Source organism: Thalassophryne amazonica, chromosome 7 (genome assembly GCF_902500255.1).
Source record: "Thalassophryne amazonica chromosome 7, fThaAma1.1, whole genome shotgun sequence".
Lineage (NCBI taxonomy): Eukaryota > Metazoa > Chordata > Actinopteri > Batrachoidiformes > Batrachoididae > Thalassophryne > Thalassophryne amazonica.
In genome coordinates this window covers 85,987,810-86,006,987 of record NC_047109.1, presented here as the reverse complement: position 1 = coordinate 86,006,987, position 19,178 = coordinate 85,987,810, and positions in this window count along the sequence as shown.

Below are 19,178 nucleotides of genomic sequence, written 5' to 3'. Positions count from 1 at the left end.
AGCGGCCCCCAGACCCCCGGCCTATGGGGGTTTTGCGCCCTTGCAAAACGGGTTGCTACACTGGTGCTTGTCTGAACAGGCAGCAGAGGAGGAAGACCACAAGTGTGAAGGTCAAAGATAGAACCTTGGATTTTATAAATCAACAGAGTGTGACTGGCCAATCCATCTACTGTAACTTAAACTAGTTTGCTAGATGATACCACCTGCAAGTACCTTCTTCTGATCATCATTCTCGATACCAGTTCTACAGGACATCCAAGCCTTGCTGTAACCTGTCGGTCTCTGACTCTGAAATCTTGGCGTCGTCTGCAAAGATCAGAATCTGACAGTGGAAGACTTTTGGGAACAAAATAATGAATGAGAGAGCTCAAGACATTTCATTCAAGATGTCACTTAAATCCTCTGACAATTCTGACACTTTATGGTGAAACTTGTTTTTGTCCTTGTAGAAATTCAGCCTCCAGTCCATTGCATAGTTTGGATTTCATAGTTTTCCATCTTAAATATGAACATCCTGAGAGGTCAGGTCAGGGAGCATGAGCTAGTGCTGCATGTTACCAAATCACCACACGACAGAGCCACCTTTTCTCCTGGAAGAAAACCACCAAGACAAACAACCAGTCCACACATACCCCTCTGAATTAACGATCCATCTGCAGCTGACAGGTGGAACATGGCTTTCTCCAGCCACTGGGGTTGTAGCAAACCGTTTTCTAATAAAATTTTCAAACTTCCCTAAAAACAGTAATTTGTGCACGGAAGGCAGGGAATTGGTGTACAATAAGTTAATTTGACAAAATCAAGAGGTTTTAAAACTTAATTTGTCTAAAATTGCAAGTTAGAAATTGCATCTCACTTTGTATACAACCCCAATTCCAATGAAGTTGGGACGTTGTGTAAAATGTAAATAAAAACAGAATACAATGATTTGCAAATCATCTTCAACCTATATTCAATTGAATACACCACAAAGACAAGATATTTAATGTTCAAACTGATAAACTTTATTGTTTTTGTGCAAATATTTGCTCATTTTGAAATAAATCCCTGCAACACATTTCAAAAAAGCTGGAACAGTGGTATGTTTACCACTGTGTTACATCACCTTTCCTTCTAACAACACTCAATAAGCTTTTTGGGAACTGAGGACACTAACTGTTGAAGCTTTGTAGGTGGAATTCTTTCCCATTCTTGCTTGATGTCCGACTTCAGTTATTCAACAGTCTGGGGTCTCCGTTGTCGTATTTTGCGCTTCAAAATGCACCACAAAATAAGCAAATCTGACAAAATCACGAGGTTTTGAAACTTAATTTGTCTTAAATTGCAAGTTATATATTACAACCCATTTTGTAATACATATTCAGGCCGGAATAACCCGATTTGATGTTTTGGTGAATGAAAATCTTCCTCCCAGACATATTCAGTGGCTTAGAAATGTTCATGTATCCATCTGCTGACCTGTCTGAAGAAAACGCAATAAAACAGATTATTTATTACACCAAAGCGTCCCATTACTTATGCAACCCATCATCTGGGCTTTTATATTTTTAATTAATTTATATCAAGTTGTAGAGATTTGCTTTCATCTTGAGCTTAAGGAAGATAATTTTAGAAGTTCTTTTTTTGTTGTTGTTTGTTTGTTTTGTTGTTGTTGTTGTTGTTGTATTTGAAATGGCAGAAACAAATTAAAATGAGTGAAATAAGTGTTCCACTTTTTGAGGGCACTCTGTATCTATGAGATGAGATGAGATATACTTTATTGATCTCACAGTGGAGAAATTATGTGTTACCTCAGACAGCAATTAGTCCACAATTATTACTTGTTTACCGTAATAATGGCACACATCAGAATTAAAGACAGCACATACACATTTGACATTGTTTACGAGGTCTGTCAATGTCCGTCAAAGTAATGGTCCTTTTTATTTTTTTCAAAAACTATATGGATTTCATTCATATGTTTTTACGTCAGACATGCTTGAACCCTCGTGCACATGCATGAGTTGGGACAAGTTGGGACATGCCTATCTCGGCTTTCAATGCTTACCAGTCCAGTAAGTATTAGAGAAATTGTGGAGAGCTGGACATGTCCAAACTTGTACTCTGACACGCCGAAACGGAGGTGTTCCTTTGTCTCGCTTCCAAAGCGAATCGGTCTTTACGCGCGAAGCCTCCGCGCGGCTTTCCATGACAAAATCTCTTGTTAAAAGTGAAATCTGCCGGAAAATGGCTGATGTCCAGCTTTTGTGATAACCAGAGAAAGAGCACACGACGGTCTCGTAGAAGGAGTGACATGAGCAGAAGCCGGAGTGGGGGGGGTGTTTGATAGGGGGTAGGAGGGGGTGGGGGGAGGGAGTGGAGCATGCTTCAGTCCTGTGAAAACAGTTTGTCTTTGTGAGTTGAGATAAGAAAACAGCCAAATGATCACCAAGGCCAGAAGACATTCCTCTGGAGGAAAACAGTCAGGCAATTTGTCCTCCAGGCTTGATAAGCCCATGTATTGTGGTTTGAGCACTGAAAACACTTTTTGCAGTTCCACTTGAACAACCAAATCTCAATTATGAATTAAGAATATTCCCAATTATGAATTACGAATATTCACCGGCCTCCAAAATCTTCAACTTCTGCATCTGCTCCAAGATGTCATCCAATTTGCGTCTGAGTTCAAGAGTCATCGCCGTCTGAGAATGCACTGCCTTGCCAACCTCGTTAATCATGACGGACAAGCGAGGGGCCATGGTTTTTAATGCTGCCGTTTTGCCAATTTTCCTGTAGATCAGGGCAGCACATAAGCCAGAAAGTACCAGCCCTGCTACCATAAGACCACAAATGAATAAATCCTCAACATCCTCAACGGAGAAAGGCGCCAAGCATGCAATACGCCAAGACCCCTAGGAGTCGAGAACATAGCCTGCAGGATACGTTCCATCTGGGCAGGTAGGATCCCCCAGTCCTGACCTTCTTGTAGAAAAAATAGTGTCAATAGCGTTCAAAGACCAGCTGATCAATTCCATGGTAATTCCAATAGTAGTCCAATAGATCCAGTATCCAATATAATTTGAAGAATTCACAGTCTGGTGAAGTAGGGACTTGAAGGTTAAAGCAGAGAGCAGAGATAAGGGAGAGTGCAGGAGATGCGACCGCCCTTGGTGGAGTCCCAAGCTGACATCTATCTATCTATCTCTATCTCTATATCTATCTATCTCTATCTCTCTATCTATATCTATCTATCTATCTCTCTATCTATCTATCTCTCTCTTTCTCTCTCTCTCTCTCTATCTATCTCTCTCTCTCTCTCTCTATCTCTCTCTCCACTTCCATCATTTTACAGGGTACAGACGTTTCCAAAACCCAGCAGTAATTCTGATCCTGTGTTTACAGTTTTTCTCAATCGCTTTGGTGCATTTCTCACAACAGTATTTAAACTTTGCACAACAGTTAGTGCAACCTCCACAACATTTAGTCGTTTGAGCACAACCTAGTGGCAGTTTCATGTTCATTTCATCAAAGTGCACATGCTTTTGGACATGTAGCAGTTGAGTACATACAACTCTGCAGTTTGATCACTTTTAACTTGTTTTTGTCATGTCCATCAAAATAAACTATTCTTGTAAAGGCTGAATAGTCATTCTCTTTACAACTAATAGTCCTCGTTTCATTGCTTGAGCCATTCCACTCAAAAATTGTTGAACACGTTGTCAAAATGTGTCAATATATATATATATATATATATATATATATATATATATATATATATATATATATATATATATATATATATATATATATATATAGGAAAGTAGATTTGACACATGCAAAGTGATGCAGTTTGTGTTATTCCATTAGTTGCCAGTGTTTTTTATGACACTGTGCTGTGACTGACTAAATGTTTCTGTTGGAAGACAACGTGTGTCAGTGCTTTGGTAGATTTGGTGAACTGTGTTAGTGTATTATATTCTGGAATTGTGTGTCGGTGTTTATTTAAACTGTGTGAATCTGAGCATGAAATTACCTATTTGGGGAATTGTGTGTTTCAGGTGTGATGTGCGTTAACAGTTTTCAAAAAGTGCATCCCCCCCCCCCCCCCCGAGAATTCTGCTGATTTTTTGCCCCTCCCTGAGCCTGGTTCTGCTGGAGGTTTCTTCCTGTTAAAAGGGAGTTTTTCCTTCCCACTGTAGCCAAGTGCTTGCTCACAGGGGGTCGTTTTGACCGTTGGGGTTTTACATAATTATTGTATGGCCTTGCCTTACAATATAAAGCGCCTTGGGGCAACTGTTTGTTGTGATTTGGCGCTATATAAAAAAATTGATTGATTGATTGATTTTTTCTGATCTGGATATCAACGTTATGTATTTTCTTTTCATTGATAATAAGCAACAAGCACTAACTGTTACACAGCTATTATCACACACCCTCAAGTTTCAATTTCCTCTGCCAGAGTAATCCCTTAAGTGATGAAAGGGGAAACTGCTAGATAAACTTTTCCCATGGGGGTTGAGAATTTTTGCTCCCTGGTCCCTATCCTCCTCTGATATCAAACAGATTAGTAGGCTTGTAAATACCCATGTAGACACACAATTACACTTGTCTGGTTTGTAAAAACATGTTTGTATGTATACGCTGAGAAATAAAGGGAGCTTCTCCTTCATGTTGCAAATACTGTAAAGGTGCAAATATTCGCGTGGGATTTATTATGTGAATTTCGCAAGTTAAACAAGGTCGCCAAATTAAATACCGCTATTTTAATACATAACGTACATATACATACATATTCATAATGTAAACACGAATATTAATACCGCTCTGTTAGAAAACTACTCAACAAAAATATAAACGCAACACTTTTGGTTTTGCTCCCATTTTGTATGAGATGAACTCAAAGATCTAAAACTTTTTCCACATACACAATATCACCATTTCCCTCAAATATTGTTCACAAACCAGTCGAAATCTGTGATAGTGAGCACTTCTCCTTTGCTGTGATAATCCATCCCACCTCACAGGTGTGTCATACCAAGATGCTGATTAGACACCATGATTAGTGCACAGGTGTGCCATAGACTGTCCACAATAAAAGGCCACTCTGAAAGGTGCAGTTTTGTTTTACTGGGGGGGATACCAGTCAGTATCTGGTGTGACCACCATTTGCCTCATGCAGTGCAACACATCTCCTTCGCATCATCCGTGAAGAGAACACCTCTCCAACGTGCCAAACGCCAGCGAATGTGAGCATTTGCCCACTCAAGTTGGTTACGACGATGAACTGGAGTCAGGTCGAGACCCTGATGAGGACGACGAGCATGCAGATGAGCTTCCCTGAGACGGTTTCTGACAGTTTGTGCAGAAATTCTTTGGTTATGCAAACCGATTGTTCCAGCAGCTGTGCGAGTGGCTGGTCTCAGACGATCTTGGAGGTGAACATGCTGGATGTGGAGGTCCTGGGCTGGTGTGGTTACACGTGGTCTGCGGTTGTGAGGCTGGTTGGATGTACTGCCAAATTCTCTGAAACGCCTTTGGAGATGGCTTATGGTAGAGAAATGAACATTCAATACACGAGCAACAGCTCTGGTTGACATTCCTGCTGTCAGCATGCCAATTGCACGCTCCCTCAAATGTTGCGACATCTGTGGCATTGTGCTGTGTGATAAAACTGCACCTTTCAGAGTGGCCTTTTATTGTGGGCAGTCTAAGGCACACCTGTGCACTAATCATGGTGTCTAATCAGCATCTTGATATGGCACACCTGTGAGGTGGGATGGATTATCACAGCAAAGGAGAAGTGCTCACTATCACTATCGACTGGCTTGTGAACAATATTTGAGGGAAATGGTGATATTGTGTATGTGGAAAAAGTTTTAGATCTTTGAGTTCATCTCATACAAAATGGGAGCAAAACCAAAAGTGTTGCGTTTATATTTTTGTTGAGTATATATGGATTTGAATCATGTGCGCTTGCATCAGCCAAGCTTGAACTTTCGTGCGCATGCATGAGTTTTTTCACGCCTGTCGGTTGCGTCATTCGCAACCGACAGGCAGGTATAAAGTTTGCATTAATGTTATCTTGGTTCTTCCTGGGTGGTTCTTATGGCAACTGATCCAATCCCAAGCAAGGACTATTTGTATATAAAAATGTATTTCCTAAAATGATACATTTTGGGTTTCAAATGAAATTTATGTAGCTTTTTACCCCTCGAAATCCTCAAAAAGCTTCTGCTTCGGGGGGGCTTCGCCCCCCTGAGCCCCCCATGAGGGCGTTGCCCCTCGACCCCACCGGGGGCCCTGCGGCCCACTGGACCCCCAACTCAAGGATTTGAACCCCCCTTTCACATTCTTATATACGGCCCTGAAGTGTTTTAAGGTTCTGTCAAACGGGTCATAGCGGTTGTAAAAAACTGTAATGAGAGGGTTGTGTGAAGCATTAGTTGCAACCAATGATGAGACACTTTTTCACAGTCACTCCCAGTTGAATCCCATGAACCCCCACTTTACAAGCATATATAAACCAAGAGGCATGATAGGCACAAGGTGCATACTGTATCTACAATATGGCAACACATGGAAGGTCAGCCCTGTGGAAGAAGGGTGAGGATGCGTGAAGGAAGGGTACAGAACCGGGGAAGAAGAGGAAGAAGAGGTCAACCACATAGGCAGACTCCTGATGAAATCAGGGCAACAATTGTGGATCATGTTGTCAGTCACGGCCTCACAATGGCTGAGGCTGGTCAAAAGGTGCAGCCAAATGTTGGGAGAACCACTGTCAATTCAGCCATACAAACATTTCGTCGGGAGAACAGATGAGAATATTGTAATTGAGAGTAATTCAGCACAAACCAGTTTGCTCTGCACTACTGTCATACATGAGGCTTGCATTGGGACATAACCATGTAACATTTAACATGTAGACTTACAACTTTATTGAAGCATAGATTTGGTGCGGTATATTGTGTTGTAGTGTCATAATGTAGAACAGTGTTGCTGTACTATAGTACTGTAAAGATTTGCCATATTTACTATACTTTTATTCTGCATCACATAGGACTACAAGACAACCTCACAGAGATGGAAGAGGTCCCCTTTTTACTCTGCAGCAAGAAGAAGGCATTTGTGTAATGGTGGTTGTAAACAATGCCATAAGACTGAGAGAAATACAAAGTGCGGTACTAGAAAATGACAACTTTTTTGGAAATATTCAATCCATATCAATTGCAACCATAGAGCGAGTCCTCAGAAGGACTGAAATGCACATGAAACAACTGTACCATGTGCCCATGCACATAAATTCCCAAAGAGAATTTATGTTTGTTGTAAATGTTTTTTTTTTCTTTTGCACAATGCTGTGAACACATTACAGTAGAATTGCAAAGGGCATATACTGTAAAGTAAAATGTGAAAAATGCATATTCAGTGTCTTGTGTAATTTTACTTTAGTTTTCAAAATGCCATAAATGGTATATAATGCAGCCTTGAGCATTTTCAAGTAAAAATACCAAAATGTAACTTATTTCACATTAGGAAACACTTCTAGAGTGAACTGTCACAATAAAAATATGTTCATGCCATTTGACTTGATTGTTCAAAGATGCTGGTGTCAGGACTTGACATTTTGACATCACTGACCCTTTCATTGAAATAAATACTTGCTTTTGAAGAATGAACTACCCATTTTTATGGGTAGTTGGGGCCAAGTTATTGTACTTGGCCCCACAAATCTTAGAAACATGGTGTCTAACCAGATCCTTACTCTGGATGGCTTTACCCCGACCTCTAGTAATACTGTGAGAAATCTTGGAGTCATTTTTGATCAGGATATGTCATTCAAAGCGCATATTAAACAAATATGTAGGACTGCTTTTTTGCATTTACGCAATATCTCTAAAATCAGAAAGGTCTTGTCTCAGAGTGATGCTGAAAAACTAATTCATGCATTTATTTCCTCTAGGCTGGACTATTGTAATTCATTATTATCAGGTTGTCCTAAAAGTTCCCTAAAAAGCCTTCAGTTAATTCAAAATGCTGCAGCTAGAGTACTGACAGGGACTAGAAGGAGAGAGCATATCTCACCCATATTGGCCTCTCTTCATTGGCTTCCTGTTAATTCTAGAATAGAATTTAAAATTCTTCTTCTTACTTATAAGGTTTTGAATAATCAGGTCCCATCTTATCTTAGGGACCTCGTAGTACCATATCACCCCAATAGAGCGCTTCGCTCTCAGACTGCAGGCTTACTTGTAGTTCCTAGGGTTTGTAAGAGTAGAATGGGAGGCAGAGCCTTCAGCTTTCAGGCTCCTCTCCTGTGGAACCAGCTCCCAATTCAGATCAGGGAGACAGACACCCTCTCTACTTTTAAGATTAGGCTTAAAACTTTCCTTTTTGCTAAAGCTTATAGTTAGGGCTGGATCAGGTGACCCTGAACCATCCCTTAGTTATGCTGCTATAGACGTAGACTGCTGGGGGGTTCCCATGATGCACTGTTTCTTTCTCTTTTTGCTCTGTATGCACCACTCTGCATTTAATCATTAGTGATCGATCTCTGCTCCCCTCTACAGCATGTCTTTTTCCTGGTTCTCTCCCTCAGCCCCAACCAGTCCCAGCAGAAGACTGCCCCTCCCTGAGCCTGGTTCTGCTGGAGGTTTCTTCCTGTTAAAAGGGAGTTTTTCCTTCCCACTGTAGCCAAGTGCTTGCTCACAGGGGGTCGTTTTGACCGTTGGGGTTTTACATAATTATTGTATGGCCTTGCCTTACAATATAAAGCGCCTTGGGGCAACTGTTTGTTGTGATTTGGCGCTATATAAAAAAATTGATTGATTGATTGATTGATTTTGAGCAAGTGACTTGCTTTTGAGGGATGGACAACCTATTTTGATCAAGTGACTCATTTTTGCAGGTTATCTACTATGTGTTTTGCAGTTTGCACTAATTGTTTTGAGAAATGCCTTAGCAGTGGTGCAAATGTAAATTGTGTGATGAGAAATGCACCAAAGCGACTGAGAAAAACTGTATTATGGAAAAATAAATTAAAACCTGTGCACCAAATTCTTGGAGAGGACCTGCTGGTGATGCATGCTGCACAACAAAACAGCACTCCTGGACATCACTGATAGACTAATGCCGCCGTGACATTCATGTCCACCATGCGTGTATGTAAACGTCTAACCACAACTGCAGTGCCACTAATAACTTGCCTACACAAGCTTCTTCAATACCTTTGCTAACAGATCCACCTGGTGGAAACTACAGTAATTACAACTGGAGAATGTGTTAAATTTTCAGCTGGGTCAGGATCTGTATCGATTCTACAGAGGACAATAGGGCATTTTCTACTTTTCAGTACCAAAGGTTTGGAATATCAATCATATCAACAGAACACAACAACAGAAAGAATATTAAATTTTGATAGTGACTGGGGGCAGCACAGTGAGGTCTCAGGTTTGCTTCTAACCTGGTCCTTTCTGTGTGAAATTTGCACATTCTGCCCATGTTTGTGTAGGTTCCCTCTGGGTGTCCCAGCTTCACCATACTTCTAGACATAGAGTCACAGTACCAAAAATAAGGAATATTAAGAAATAAGGAATGAAAATAACATTAACAATCACAAATATCCACATATCCTCGAGGTTATGCGCTTCACATGATGTTTCATTTTTGCTCTTTGGATTAGTGTATAAACTCCAACAAGAAAAAAGGGTTTTATAAACATTTTTGATAGTTAAAATTTATTTTTAAAAAGTTAGCTGACTTAAAGTTTGTGGAATTAAATTCTTAGATGCTAATAGGTCCAAATTCAAATTCAAATGTATTAATTTATATAGCGCCAATTCACGATAAAATCGTCTCAAGGCGCTTCACACAAAAAACAATTAAAAATTTAAAACACACACAAAAAAAAATGACCATAAAAGAAAGACAACCATAAAAGAATACAAGAATAAAAACACTTCATAATACTAATGTTAAAACAGAGAAAACAAACGAGTCTTTAAACGTGACTTAAAAATCTCCACAGTATGCGACTGCCGAATGTGTGCCGGGAGATCGTTCCACAGAGCTGGGGCACGGTAGGAGAAAGTTCTGTGACCGGCAGACTTTTTATTCACCCTGGGAACACACAGAAGTCCTGCACCCTGAGAACGCAGGGCCCGAGCTGGTACATAAGGGCTTACCAGGTCAGCCAGATAGGGAGGTGCAAGTCCATGAACAACTTTATAAACTAATAACAGTACTTTAAAATCTGATCTTGCAGCCAGTGCAGGGATGCCAAAACGGGTTTAATGTGGTCAAACTTTCTGCTTTGTGTCAAGAGTCTGGCAGCAGCATTTTGAACCAGTTGAAGACCCCTAATCCTGGACTGCCGTAAGCCAGAAAACAGAGCATTACAATAGTCCAATCTAGAAGAGACAAATGCATGAATCAAAGTCTCAGCATCAGCCATAGACAGAATGGGACGAATCTTCGCTATATTTCGCAAATGGAAGCAAGCAGTCCTCGTAATGTCTCTAATGTGGAGATCAAAGGACAACGTAGGATCAAAAATTACTCCAAGGTTCCTCACTTTATCCGTATGATGTATAACACACGGACCTAAGCTAAGTGCTAGCTGATCAAATTTATGCCGATACCTCGCTGGACCAAGAACCATAACTTCAGTCTTATCAGAATTTAAAAGTAGGAAGTTATTAGACATCCACCTTCTTACTGATGCAAGGCAATCTTCCAAAGATTTTATGTGAGTGAGATTACTAGCAGTTATTGGCATGTACAATTGAGTGTCATCAGCATAGTGTTATGGATAAGACGCGGAGTGAGGAGCGGTCCAGTATCTGACTGAACCCAGCATGAAATAATCAGAAGCAGTTCCAAAAAGAAAACACATTTATTTTTCTCCCCTTTGTGCTATACATAAAATACTAATTAATTAAAGTTCTGGTGAGGTGAAAAGGCGGCGCGCTCTCTCAGCGTCTCAACAGTCGGAGTCCGAACGTTCAGGACTCAGGAGTGACCTCATCGTCAACCCCAGGAGCAACGACCATGGCAGGAGCCATCCAGGAATCCCCAGGCATACACGGGAGCCTTAACGTCCCCCAGAGGACCATCCCATCAAACCCCAGGAGACACCCCAACCCCAGCCTAACACAGTCAACCTCCCCCCCAGAGGACCGTCCCATCAAACCCCGGGGGGAAACAGGAGGAAACAAAAACCCCAAACCCCCAGGGATTTCCAAAAACCACCCCAGGAGCAAACAAAAACTACAGAAAGCCCCATTGACCTCCCCAGCACCCCGAAAGACCCTCCAGGTCCATCTTGAAACACGTCGTGGCAATCGGCACAGGACTACTAAGCCGGAAAAGCCAATAGGAAAAACGCAACCCAGCTCCACCCCCAAGGGCAGGGGAAAACCAGCAAGACGGCCAGTGCCGACCCCCCGACTATACTCCAGCCTACCGGGAGGGGTGGGCAGCGGAAAAGGCGTACGGCACTGATCGGCCCCACCGCTCCGACTGGAGTATATCCCCACTGCCCGACACCTCAGCAATGCCAATGGCAAACGGTCAGAGGCACGCTGAGGTTGGAGAGGAACCGGGAAACAACTAAATCTAAGAAAAGAGCCCTGGAACACCCCCCCCCTAGGTACAGAGGTCCTCATGGGAATGCCCAGCAACCAACCTGCACCACCCCACAACACCAAAGACGAATGGCCAGAAGTGTGTGAGGCTGGGGTTAGGGGACAGGGAAATAAAAACCAACAAAATAAAACGACCCATTCTGCTAACAAAAATTAAATAACTATAAACAATAAAAAAAAAAACACACGCTTACCTGAGTCCAAACGAACTCCGACCAGCCAGCCTGTTCACCCCACCAGAACTACCTCAAGTGCTATACACAAAAACTGGTTTACAAAAACTCCCATTTATATCCCACAAAAATGTCCATAAAACACCTGGAGCCATATTATAATGCTGTCTCCTGACGCTCGTTTGACCGGGGCAATATGGCTGTTCTGACCCTTCCAAGTTGCATTGGCTCGTCCACTAGAGGAGCTAGAGGTCCCGTCGGAGGAGTCTCAGAGGAACGAAGACGAGGCAGTCCGGACTTGTGTCGGGGAAACCCCGCTCTCTCAGCGTCTCAACAGTCGGAGTCCGAACGTTCAGGACTCAGGAGTTCCTGCCGACACCCCCCAGGTGACTTTTTCCCAGAACTGTACTCTGCGAAGGAGGAACAGAGATGAGATTATTCAACACTATTACTACAAAATATTGTTTGGAGGCAAACTTATCAGCTACACGTTTAGGTCTGGTTTCAAACTTAGTTCAAAGAGGCTGCTGCTCACAGCTAGTGGAGGATCATTAATCCGCACGCCACTGCTGTGAGGAGCACACCAAACACTTTCCACCCATAATTACTTATAGCTGCGTATAAGACGCCAATTTACATTCACGGATAAACTTTTCAGAATATTCACCTCTGCCGTGTGCTGACAACGTTTGTCTCTCACCCTCGTCCTCCTTCACAGGCGCGATGTCAGTCTGTGAAACGGCCCTCAGCGTCCCCACACGGTCGTCACAAGGTCGTATTCTCCGGCAATCTTATCCAACTCACTGCTGGTTTAAATGTAGTTCTTCATCACTACATTGGTACCAGCTGGAAGTCCTCAGATCTGCACGTGAACATCACAGGTGTCGTGGATTGTCCTGATAGAGAGCCGCACGAGAATGCAACAGGTGCAGCCAATCATCGTAACAGAGGAGAGAGACTCTTCTGCAGCACATTTCCCTCAGAGAACAGCCTCAAATCACCTGGGAAGGAAAATAAACACAAAACAACCCAACCTTGTCCAGCCAAACCGCCCCCCAACACACAACACATAGCAATGAAAGGAAATCCCAAAGCGCCGCAGTATATTCCCAAGAGGTGCTACATAAAGGGAAAAAAGCAGGGGGCCTAAAACGGATCCCTGAGGAACCCCAAACTTTATGTCCCTACAATCAGAGGAGATGCCATTACACAATACGCAGTAAGAGCGACTGGACAGGTATGACGTCAACCAGGCAAGAGCAGGTCCATTAGCGGTTTTCAAAGTTACAGAAGAGCAACGCCACCAAGAAAAATGTTTAGCTTTGCTAATTACCTGTTAGCTAATTAGCTGAACTGTTCGCCTCACTGCACATAGGAACACAGCTCTTAACGGTGGATTATATGTCATTACAGGAGTGATGTTCACTGAGCTGCTGCTGTGAAAGAAATAGGGTTACAACCCTGCAATTCTTAATCAATAAATCCAGGATTGTTTGACTTTAATGAAGAATGTGCCCTTCAAGTTTTCAGAATGTTTTGGTTTTTTTTCAACAGCATGATTTCTGAGCCTCTTTTAGACATTTGTAAAGTACTAAACATTGCTGTTTTAATGACATATTGGCACTTCAGACTGTTGTGAGCCTGAAGCGGACTTGATGATTAGAAGAAATCAAGAGCAAATGTAAATCTTTAGCCTCTCTTGAGGCTGACACACTGCTAAGTTTTATAATCAGGTCATGACTCAAGTGTGCTACTACATTTGGAAATATAATATAGTATTCACTGCTTAAATTACTCTGGTACAGCAACCAGAACTCTAAAATTACACCGACCAACTTTAATACAGCAACTAACTTGTGCATTTTAATTATCTTTGATTTATTTGAGCGCCGCACTCCTAAACTCACACATTGAAGTTTAGACAATTAAATCGCCGTATTCTGATTTGTAAGAGCGCTGTGATGTGAACTCCATAAAGGTCACTGGATTTAGGTGGTGTAAGAAATGACTGCTAAAATGTCACCTGAAGGCCATTTAATGTGAAGTATTGATTGGTCACAGGCTGTGCAATAGCCTATTGCCAACACAGATGTGAAATATAAAGTCAAATATGACATAAACATTAAGCCACGTTTCGTGGCCTCTCAGTGTTAAAACAGGACTTATCTGTTACCTCCACCAAGCAGGTTTTGTTCTTGCCTCTGTTTGTTCTGAGGCTTTTCCATTGCCTGGAATTGGTGCAAAAAATGCATTGAGTGAATTGAGTCCATCATCTTCATTTTTTTAGACACTATAACTCAAAAACTAATGTGATCATCTTATAACTCACCAAATTAAAATGGAATAATAATATGGAAAAATCCTTTCAAATCTTGTGACCTTTGGTGTTAACTTCATTTTGCTCACTATTACCGAAAGCACGTGTCACATTGGTGCGTCACATCCAACATGCTGGTTTTGCATTCGACTTGTGTTGGACTTGTACGTCACTAAACAGTTAAACCGCTGCTAAAGCAATCTACACATTCTGTATCTCCTGTGACCATTGTACAGTGCACATTCAGTTTGGTCTTTTCTTATGACACGTTAATGTGACATGTACTTTCAGTGACAGCCTATTTTGCTTGTGTAATATCCCATAGGTGTGTCTGCTCCCTACTGAATTCATCATGGATTAGACGCACATGTTTTTGTCAGGACAGATCACTATTCAGACGGTTCATTGGTCCAAAAGTTCCTAAAGAAGGTCAGTCAGCTCGTCAGGAAGCAAACTCTTCAAAACAGCAGCAACAACTTTCCATTCTCTAATCTTCCTTGGGATATGAATGTTTCTCCGTGGCGCATCCTTATTCGGTTTCTGGCCTGATCGTGAGGAAGTGCTAACACTCCAAGCATCCATGCTCCTACGTCTCTCAGGGACATATTAGTTGGGCATTACACCATCTCCACATCCAGCCTGATGGACCTTCAGACCAATGGGCCTTCGGAATATTGAATAGTCACCAATTTGGCAGCAAGAGACACAGATCATACACAGTTAAAATGTTTTCTGTTTTGTCATTATCCATGATCAATCAATCAATCAATCAATCAATTTTTTTTATATAGCGCCAAATCACAACAAACAGTTGCCCCAAGGTGCTTTATATTGTAAGGCAAGGCCATACAATAATTATGTAAAACCCCAACGGTCAAAACGACCCCCTGTGAGCAAGCACTTGGCTACAGTGGGAAGGAAAAACTCCCTTTTAACAGGAAGAAACCTCCAGCAGAACCAGGCTCAGGGAGGGGCAGTCTTCTGCTGGGACTGGTTGGGGCTGAGGGAGAGAACCAGGAAAAAGACATGCTGTGGAGGGGAGCAGAGATCGATCACCAATGATTAAATGCAGAGTGGTGCATACAGAGCAAAAAGAGAAAGAAACAGTGCATCATGGGAACCCCCCAGCAGTCTACGTCTATAGCAGCATAACTAAGGGATGGTTCAGGGTCACCTGATCCAGCCCTAACTATAAGCTTTAGCAAAAAGGAAAGTTTTAAGCCTAATCTTAAAAGTAGAGAGGGTGTCTGTCTCCCTGATCTGAATTGGGAGCTGGTTCCACAGGAGAGGAGCCTGAAAGCTGAAGGCTCTGCCTCCCATTCTACTCTTACAAACCCTAGGAACTACAAGTAAGCCTGCAGTCTGAGAGCGAAGCGCTCTATTGGGGTGATATGGTACTACGAGGTCCCTAAGATAAGATGGGACCTGATTATTCAAAACCTTATAAGTAAGAAGAAGAATTTTAAATTCTATTCTAGAATTAACAGGAAGCCAATGAAGAGAGGCCAATATGGGTGAGATATGCTCTCTCCTTCTAGTCCCCGTCAGTACTCTAGCTGCAGCATTTTGAATTAACTGAAGGCTTTTTAGGGAACTTTTAGGACAACCTGATAATAATGAATTACAATAGTCCAGCCTAGAGGAAATAAATGCATGAATTAGTTTTTCAGCATCACTCTGAGACAAGACCTTTCTGATTTTAGAGATATTGCGTAAATGCAAAAAAGCAGTCCTACATATTTGTTTAATATGCGCTTTGAATGACATATCCTGATCAAAAATGACTCCAAGATTTCTCACAGTATTACTAGAGGTCAGGGTAATGCCATCCAGAGTAAGGATCTGGTTAGACACCATGTTTCTAAGATTTGTGGGGCCAAGTACAATAACTTCAGTTTTATCTGAGTTTAAAAGCAGGAAATTAGAGGTCATCCATGTCTTTATGTCTGTAAGACAATCCTGCAGTTTAGCTAATTGGTGTGTGTCCTCTGGCTTCATGGATAGATAAAGCTGGGTATCATCTGCGTAACAATGAAAATTTAAGCAATACCGTCTAATAATACTGCCTAAGGGAAGCATGTATAAAGTGAATAAAATTGGTCCTAGCACAGAACCTTGTGGAACTCCATAATTAACTTCAGTCTGTGAAGAAGATTCCCCATTTACATGAACAAATTGTAATCTATTAGACAAATATGATTCAAACCACCGCAGCGCAGTGCCTTTAATACCTATGGCATGCTCTAATCTCTGTAATAAAATTTTATGGTCAACAGTATCAAAAGCAGCACTGAGGTCCAACAGAACAAGCACAGAGATGAGTCCACTGTCCGAGGCCATAAGAAGATCATTTGTAACCTTCACTAATGCTGTTTCTGTACTATGATGAATTCTAAAACCTGACTGAAACTCTTCAAATAGACCATTCCTCTGCAGATGATCAGTTAGCTGTTTTACAACTACCCTTTCAAGAATTTTTGAGAGAAAAGGAAGGTTGGAGATTGGCCTATAATTAGCTAAGATAGCTGGGTCAAGTGATGGCTTTTTAAGTAATGGTTTAATTACTGCCACCTTAAAAGCCTGTGGTACATAGCCAACTAATAAAGATAGATTGATCATATTTAAGATCGAAGCATTAAATAATGGTAGGGCTTCCTTGAGCAGCCTGGTAGGAATGGGGTCTAATAAACATGTTGATGGTTTGGATGAAGTAACTAATGAAAATAACTCAGACAGAACAATCGGAGAGAAAGAGTCTAACCAAATACCGGCATCACTGAAAGCGGCCAAAGATAACGATACGTCTTTGGGATGGTTATGAGTAATTTTTTCTCTAATAGTTAAAATTTTGTTAGCAAAGAAAGTCATGAAGTCATTACTAGTTAAAGTTAATGGAATACTCAGCTCAATAGAGCTCTGACTCTTTGTCAGCCTGGCTACAGTGCTGAAAAGAAACCTGGGGTTGTTCTTATTTTCTTCAATTAGTGATGAGTAGAAAGATGTCCTAGCTTTACGGAGGGCTTTTTTATAGAGCAACAGACTCTTTTTCCAGGCTAAGTGAAGATCTTCTAAATTAGTGAGACGCCATTTCCTCTCCAACTTACGGGTTATCTGCTTTAAGCTGCGAGTTTGTGAGTTATACCACGGAGTCAGGCACTTCTGATTTAAAGCTCTCTTTTTCAGAGGAGCTACAGCATCCAAAGTTGTCTTCAATGAGGATGTAAAACTATTGACGAGATACTCTATCTCCCTTACAGAGTTTAGGTAGCTACTCTGCACTGTGTTGGTATAAGGCATTAGAGAACATAAAGAAGGAATCATATCCTTAAACCTAGTTACAGCGCTTTCTGAAAGACTTCTAGTGTAATGAAACTTATTCCCCACTGCTGGGTAGTCCATCAGAGTAAATGTAAATGTTATTAAGAAATGATCAGACAGAAGGGAGTTTTCAGGGAATACTGTTAAGTCTTCTATTTCCATACCATAAGTCAGAACAAGATCTAAGATATGATTAAAGTGGTGGGTGGACTCATTTACTAGCTAAGCACTAAGTCAGACAAAAGGTCCGAAAATTCACAGAGAAACTCACAGTAACGACCAGGTGGACGATAGATAATAACAAATAAAACTGGTTTTTGGGACTTCCAATTTGGATGGACAAGACTAAGAGACAAGCTTTCAAATGAATTAAAGCTCTGTCTGGGTTTTTGATTAATTAATAAGCTGGAATGGAAGATTGCTGCTAATCCTCCTCCTCGGCCCGTGCTACGAGCATTCTGACAGTTAGTGTGACTCGGGGGTGTTGACTCATTTAAACTAACATATTCATCCTGCTGTAACCAGGTTTCTGTTAGGCAGAATAAATCAATATGTTGATCAATTATTATATGATTTACCAACAGGGACTTAGAAGAGAGAGACCTAATGTTTAATAGACCACATTTAACTGTTTTAGTCTGTGGTGCAGTTGAAGGTGCTATATTATTTTTTCTTTTTGAATTTTTATGCTTAAATAGATTTTTGCTGGTTGTTGGTGGTCTGGGAGCAGGCACCGTCTCTACGGGGATGGGGTAATGAGGGGATGGCAGGGGGAGAGAAGCTGCAGAGAGGTGTGTAAGACTACAACTCTGCTTCCTTGTCCCAACCCTGGATAGTCACGGTTTGGAGGATTCCAACCATGATGCAACCTATCACTACACAACAGTGCCTGTGGGGATAAATCCCAATTATTTGTGTTCTTGCCTTGAGTAAACAAGCAAAAATACCCTCAACAAAAGTTATTGACAGCTGCATTTTCCTTGCTGACAGTCTCCAATGGTTTGGTTATCTTAGGATAACTATATTCCTGAAAGATCTGAAATACATATGACTCCATGTAGACAAAAACACAAAATGGAACTCTTCCAATGATTCTGTGCACATGCACTGTTTAGTGATATGTTACATTATGGTGAGATGGCCACCAGTCCTTTGTTTTGGGAATGAAAGAAACTGACAAGCTCATTTCAAGCTACATGTAACTTCAACCACACCTGCTCCTACTTTCCATCATCATGCATGTGACAACACAGTAAGATTATTTCCTACAATTCCAGACATGTCTACCTGTCTGCGACCTGCTGAGCACTAATATCTGCTGGACATGTTGCATGGAATAATCTATCTAATATATGCATGAAGGAAATTAGGAGCAGGTGTGGTTGAAGTTACATGTAGCTTGAAATGAGCCTGTTTTTCAGTTTCTTTTATTTTCAAAGCTGGTGTATGGTGTCCACCAAGGCCACTGGTGCTTGTCTATTCGTGGGATTACTAAAACAAAACTACACACGCAGCCAGTTTTTTCTCAAACTGGTAAGGTTTATATTTGCGCTGAAAGGCTTGCACCTTACCTTTCGTTGTATCTATTACAATGAAAATAAGGAATCTGTATAACTTTTTAGTGTTTTGTATGTGAAATACTTCTACTGGGATCCATGAGACACTGAGCGTGCCTCCAGGCAAAACATTAAAAACCAGTTTTGCAGCTTTATGGAATGTTTGTCTGCTTCTTCTTCTATGTGAACTGCA